The 7287-nt window shown below is 36.4% G+C and overlaps 1 non-coding gene across 1 annotated transcript; it reads left to right on the top strand.

Annotated features, from left to right (window-relative positions):
- Positions 1-6665: 6665 nt before the first annotated feature.
- On the top strand, positions 6666-6772 carry LOC121243776. Its single transcript, XR_005936265.1, has one exon. It is a non-coding gene; the product is annotated as a small nucleolar RNA R71 (small nucleolar RNA).
- The last annotated feature ends 515 nt before the right edge of the window (positions 6773-7287 follow it).

Below are 7287 nucleotides of genomic sequence, written 5' to 3'. Positions count from 1 at the left end.
TGTAGGGGTGCTCCAAACATTAATTATCAATTTTGCGGATGATAGTGTTATCTTTTATAAGGCTAAGGTGGGGGAGAATAGAAGAGTGATGGCTGTTTTGGATAGATATGAATCAGAATTAGGTCAGAGGATCAACAAGGAGAAGATAGCTATGGTATTTAGTAGCAATGTTAGAAGGGAAGTTAGAAATGAAATAAAACAGCTATAGGGAAATAGTGAGATTCAATAGTATGAAAGATACTTAGGACTTCCTCATATTGTGGGTAGGTCAAGGCATCAAGCTTTCCATTCTATTAAACAAAAAGTTTGATAAAAGCTTCAATGTTGGAAAGAAAAATTACTCTCACAAGGGGGAAAGGAAGTACTCTTAAAAGCAGTGGCACTTTCTATCCCAATTTATTCCATGAGCTATTTTTTATTACCTTCTTCTTTGTGCTCTGATTTGGAGGGTTTAATGTCAAAATTTTGGTAGGGACATAAGGGAGAGAAAAGAAAGATTCATTGAGTGAGCTGGGCTCGAATGTGTGAAACAAAGTCTTGTGGGGGGATAGGGTTTAAGATCTCAAGATTTTTAATTTAGGTCTTTTGGCTAAACAAGGTTGGAGATTGATGGAGGATGAAATATCTCTAATTTTCAGATTGTTTAAGGCAAGGTATTTTCCCAATTCAAGTTTTGAGCAAGCTGTTTTAGGTAATTGTCCTTCTTACGCTTGGAGGGGCATATGAGAAGCTAAGAAATGGATGCTTGTAGGTTGTAGATGGAGAATCGGTGATGGAAGAACTGCTAAAATTTGGTCTGACCAGTGGATACCTGGATATGTGGATTTATTTTCTGTAGGACATGTTGGATTAGATAATGCAAAGGAAGATGTAGTGGCTACTCTTATGGATGTTGGCACAAGAATTTGGAATGTTAACAAACATAGATCTCTCTTCAATCCAAGTGTGGTGGATGATATACTCAAGATTGTCATCTATCCAGGAGTTAATACAAATAGAAGAATATGGGCACATGAGATAAGTGGTGTTTTTAGTGTGAAAAGTTGTTACAAGTTCATTATGGCAAGGTTGGGATAACAAGTTGCATAAACATCAACAACTAGTTCTAATAAGGTCTTACGGAAGCAGACTTGGAAGATGCTAGTACCAAGTAAAATTAAAATATTTGCTTGGCATGCTTGTAAAGAAGTCTTCCCAAAAAAGAAAATTTGGTGAAGAAATATGTGTTAACAGATAGTGAGTGTTGCTTTTGTGGTCTCTAGTGTGAAGATCTTAATCATGCTTGGATAAGTTGTGCTAATATATAGAGTATGCGGAGAGAGTTAATACCAGAATTGTTTATTAATGCTAATATGAAAATCTGTGAGGTAGCCTTGAATTTCTGTGAAGGGTTATAAAGTGAAAAGTTACCTCTTTTCTTTAGTTTGGCTTGGAGTTTTTGGTATAGACGTAATAAAATGGTCCACGATCAGGTTTTATTAAGTCTAAGGAAGGTTGCAGAAAGTGCTTTGAGTTTGATCAGAAATTACAAAGAGGTAGATTGAAGTCAACGGTTTAGTTGAAGTAGCATTTTCGTTGGAAACCTCCTCCAGTAGGTTTGTTAAAGTTTAATGTTGATGGGGCTATTTTTGGTGAGTTATGCAACTATGGTATTGGTTGTGTTTAGAGAGATGAACAAGGTAATGTGCTTATAGCTACTAGCAAGCATGAGAATGAGGGTGAGGAACCGGAAGCTATTGAATTAATTGCTATCTTTCGAGGACTTCAATTGTGTGTTAGCATAGGAATCTCAAAGCTCCAAGTTGAATCTGGTTGCTTGTTAATAGTGAAGGCATTGCAGCAAAATACTATGGAGGGATTACTGTTAGGATTGTTATACAGGGAGATTAAGTTACTTTCTTCATGCTTTGTTGAATGTAATTTTGTCTTTGCTCATAGAGAAGGAAATATGGTAGACCATAGATTAGCTCGCTATGAGAAATATGTGGATGATATTAGTAAGTGGTGAGATTGTATTTCGGACTTTATTTCTCAAGTCCTTTGGCTTGATAAATATCTATAATCTCCTTTTATTAATGAAAGTTATTATTCTTATAAAAAAAAGAATCCTAAAGAAAACAAGTATGCTTAATCTTGCTTTATAAGATTTCGCTTATCCTAAATAAAAAATGCAATGCTTAACACAATAAAGAACCCAAAAGTGTAATGTTGATCCTAAATAAGTCTCACACAAGTGTAAATGTAGGTTCATTTTTCCTAATCTTTCACATAAAAATTTGGTTTGGAAGACAAGGATATGATCACCAATTAACTTGCATGAATGTGAACAAACCAAAATTTCAAAAGAAAAAAAACAAACTTTCTTTCTCAAGCAGCTTTCAAGTCCATGTTCAACTCCTTAATTGCCCAATAGGCCTTATGTTCCAATTCAACTGGTAAGTGATAAGAATTTCCAAAGACAAGTCTGTAAAGAGACATACCCAAAGGTGTCTTGAAAGCTATCCTATAGGCCCAAAGTGTATCATATATATAACTTATTTGCCCAATCCTTACTTGAACTGTTTACAGTTTTCTCCAAAATTTGCTTCAATTCCTTATTTACAAGTTTCACTTGCCCATTTTTCTGGATATGATAGGCAAGTGCCACCTTATGAGTAACCCCATATCTATTCAATAAAGTATCAAATGACCGGTTACATAAATAGGAGCCTTCATCACTAATAATAGCTCTCGGCACACCAAATCTTGAAAAAATATTTTTCTTCACAAATCTCATCACCACCTGAGAGTCATTAGTCTGAGTTGTAGTAACTTCAACCCATTTAGACACGTAATCCACTCTACCAGGATGTACTGATTGTTGCATGAAATCAATTCCCCACAAATTAAACAGTTCAACCTCCAGGATATTGATCAAGGGCATCTCATTCTTTTTTGAAATGTTGCCAACCCTCTGACATCCATCACACATGCTCACATATTGTAGAACATCTTGATACATGGTTAGCTAGTAAAAACCAGACTGCCATACCTTTGTAATTGTCTTGGAGGTACTGAAATGTCCATCATAGGTCAAGGATATCCCATATCTCATCATGGGACACACATCTTCTAATCATCCCATCACAAAATGTTTATAGAGTAGTGGTTCTTCCCAAAAATAACACTTCAAATCCTACAAAAAAATTTCTCCTAATGATAGCTCAAATCAGGGGGAACAATGACATTCACCAAATAGTTCACCAAATCAGCATACTAGGGGATGACTGAAACTGCCAACAACTACTGATCTGGAAAGCTTTCATTAATGGGCACCTCATCTGCTCTTGATTGCCCCTCTAATCTAGACAAGTGATCTGCCACCACATTCTCCATGCCTCTCTTATCTCCGAATCTCAAGATCAAATTCTTGAAGCAATAGGACCCCCTAAATCAAGTGCGGTTTGGCATCTTTCTTTTTCAACAAATACTTCATTGTTGAATGGTCTGTATATATGATCACCTTAGAACCTACAAGATAAAATCAAAACTTGTCAAAAGCAAACACAACAACAAGCAATTCTTTTTCAGTGGTTGCATAATTCAACTGTGTATTATTTAAAACTCTACTAGCATAATATATAACATGCAACTTGTTCTCTTTTCTTTGGCAGAGAACAACACCCAAAGCGAAATTACTAGCATCATACATTAGCTCAAAAGGCAAACTCCAATCTAGGGTTGCCAAAATTGGTGCTGACACCAACTCTTGCTTCAACCTGTTAAAAGCATTCAAACAGTCCTTATCAAAATCAAACACAAGATCCTTATTCAATAGATTACAAAGAAGTTTAGAAATCTTAAAAAAATCCTTAATAAAACGCCGTTAAAACCCTGTGTGACCAAGGAAACTTTTAACTTCCTTAACATTGGTAGGTGATGACAAATTTTCAATAATTTTTACTTTTGCTCGGTCCACCTCAATACCTCTTGCTGAAATTTTGTGGCCTAAAATAATACCTTCCTGCACCATACAATGAAATTTCTCCCAATTCAAGACTAAATTAGTTTCCTCACAATGCTATAAAACTCGAGACAAATTATTTAAACAACTATCAAAAGAAGATTCAAAAATAGAAAAATCATCTATGAAAACCTCCATGATCTTTTCAACAAAATCAGAGAAAATAACCATCATGCAACATTGGAATGTAGTAAGTGCATTACACAAACAAAAAGGCATCCTATGGAATGCAAAAGTATCATATGGACAAGTGGAGGTGGTCTTTTCTTGGTCTTCGAGGGATATAGGAATCTGGATATACCCTGAATAACTATCTAGAAAACAATAATATGCATACCTAGGAAGTCTCTCAAGCACCTGATCAGGAAAAGGTAAAGGAAAATGATTCTTACGGGTAACACTATTAAGTTTCCTATAATCTATGCAGACTCTCCACCCAATTATTGCTCTATAATTCATTATTTTCATTATGAACCACAGTCATCCTACCCATTTTAGGTACTACCTGCACTAGACTAATCCATGAACTTTCAGATATAGGATAAATAATCCCTACATCTAACCATTTAAGAACTTCAGAGCTAACTACTTCTTTCATGTTAGGATTTAACCGTCTCTGATTTTCAACAACAGGTTTATGGTTATCCTCTATTAAAATTATATGCATACACAATAAGAGCTAATTCCTCTAAGGTTTGATATAGTCCATCCTATGACTTTTTTTCTCAATCTAAAAATATGAATCAATTTGTCAAGTTGATCATTAAACAAAGAAGCACTCACAATCATAGGCAAAGTATTATTCTCACCTAGAAAGGCATACTTGAGATGTGAGGGTAATGGCTTCAACTCCAGAAGTGGTGCTTGCACATTAGAAGGGGGTGGGAGTGGCTTAACTTTGCCTAGATCCCCAAAATGAATACCTCTATGTTTCGGCTTAGGACATGTAGCCTCTAATGCACAAGCCACTTCTGCAACCTCCAAATTGTCATCTTTACTTTTCCCTGCACTCCCTAAACGAGTCTCGAGAGATTCTTTAGTATTTCCATCCCTAAAAACCTCTCTGGTCGACTCATCTACAACATCAACTCTAAAAGCATGATCAGTAAAAGAAGGTTGTTTAGCAGATTCAAATAAATTAAACATTACCTCTCCTTCACCAACCTTCAAAATCAGCCTACCATTCTTAACACCTATGACAACTCCAGTTGTGTCTAGAAAAGGCTGGCCTAAAATGATAAGGATCTCGGTGTCTTCTTCCATCTCCAACACAATAAAATCAACTGGAATGCTAAACTTCTTTACCTTGATTAGCATATTCTCAAGAACACCCAAAGGATATTTCATTGATCGGTCAGCTAGCTGCAAAGAGATGGTAGTAGGCTTCAACTCCTTTAATCCAAGCTTCCTAAACACAGATAAAGGCATTTGTGAAACACTAGCACCTAAATCACACATAGTTTAGAAAAATTAACATCACCTATAATACAAGGGATAAAAAAAAAAACTCTCTAGATCTTATAGCTTTGATGGAAGCTTATTCTGGATAATGGCACTGTATTCCTCTGTCAAGGCAATGGTCTCAAAATCCTCTATTTTCCTCTTCTTGGACATGATCTCCTTTAGGAACTTTGGATAGGAAAGAATCTGTGCTAAGGCATCTACAAAAGGAATATTAATGTGAAGTTTCCTAAACACTTTAAAAAATTTCTCAAACTATTGATCAATTTTATTCTGCTAAAGCCTTTGAGAAAAAGGAATGGGAGGGACATAAGGTTCGACTGGTGGTAGTGGGGATGGTGTCTTGGCTAGGTCCTCAACTTCTTCACCAACCTTCTTGTTTACCTCTTCATGGTCTACTTCATCACCAACTGTAGTCTCACCACTTACCTAACCAAGTTGCTTACCACTTATCAAGGTGATTGCGTTGCAATGCTCTTTCGGATTGACTTCTATCTTACTAGGCAAATTTCTCTGTCCAAGAGAATTGATGGAATTGGTTAACTGCCCCATTTGCACCCCCACATTTCAGTTGAAACTCACCAACTGGTCAACCTTTGCTTCCAGTCTCTCAAATCTCACTGAACTGGCATTGGATAACTTCTCAATAGTTATCTCCCAAGGCCGCTTACTTTTTAGTTAGGATGGTCTTGGTTGGAAACCAGGAGGATGGAAAGGTCTAGAATTGCTACCTTGGTTACTTTGATATTTCCATGAAAAGTTGGGATGATTCCTCTAGCCTGGGTTGTATGTGTTGGAATAAAGGTTGTTCTGCTGCTACTGCTTGTTAAAATTAGACACAATTTGGGCTTGCTCTACCTGCATACAATCAAAACTCAAGTGAGCTCCTCCACAACAATCATAGCTCAATACAAGACTAGAAATAGAATTCACATTACCTAGCTTATTGAACATTTTTACTAGAGAATCAACCTTGGCATTTAACATGTTTATGCCAACTACATCATACATACCTAGAACTTTCTTAGGCGTGCCTCTTTCATTAGACCACTGATAATTGTTAGAGGTCATTTTCTCTAATAACTCATATGCCTCTTCTGTTGACTTACTCATTAAATTACCTTCTGCAGCTGCATCTATGGTAATCCTAACTGAATGTGTTAATCTATTATAAAAAGTCTGTACAATCAGCCAATCAGGAAGACCATGATGTGGACACTTCCTCTACAAGTATTTAAACCTCTCACAAGCTTTATACAAAGATTCACCATCAAATTGAACAAAATTGATAATATCATTTCCAAGTTTGGTAGTCTTACCTAGGGGAAAATACTTACTCAGAAAAGTTTGTGACAAGGCATTCCAGGTGGTGAAAGAGTTAGGTGCTTTGGAATTCAACCAAGCCTTGGCTTTATCCTTTATAGAAAATGGAAAAAGCCATAGCCAAATAACATCATCACTAACTCCATTCATCTTAATTGTATCACAAATCTCCAAGAAATTGGCAAGGTGTGCATGTGGATCCTCAGCAGGTCGTCCACCAAACTGCTCTTACTGCACCATCTGGATGAGACCAGGCTTAATCTCAAAGTTATTAGCATTGACTATAGGTTCGCAATCCTTTGTTGGGGACCATTGACATTCGGCACGACATAGTCACACAACACCCTTTGATTCTGGTTATCTGCCATTGCTATTGCTTGTTCTTGCTCTAACTCCAATCTTTGTTTTTCTCCTTAGTGCACGTAGGGTTCTCTCAATTTATGGATCAAAAAGCTCAATTAACTTATAGTTACGTGGTATACACTAAATACAGAAAACAT

This window comes from Juglans microcarpa x Juglans regia, chromosome 8D (assembly GCF_004785595.1).
Source record: "Juglans microcarpa x Juglans regia isolate MS1-56 chromosome 8D, Jm3101_v1.0, whole genome shotgun sequence".
In the NCBI taxonomy this organism is placed as follows: Eukaryota; Viridiplantae; Streptophyta; class Magnoliopsida; order Fagales; family Juglandaceae; genus Juglans; species Juglans microcarpa x Juglans regia.
The sequence above is the reverse complement of the archived record's forward strand: the minus strand, read 5'-3'. Positions and strand labels throughout refer to the sequence as shown.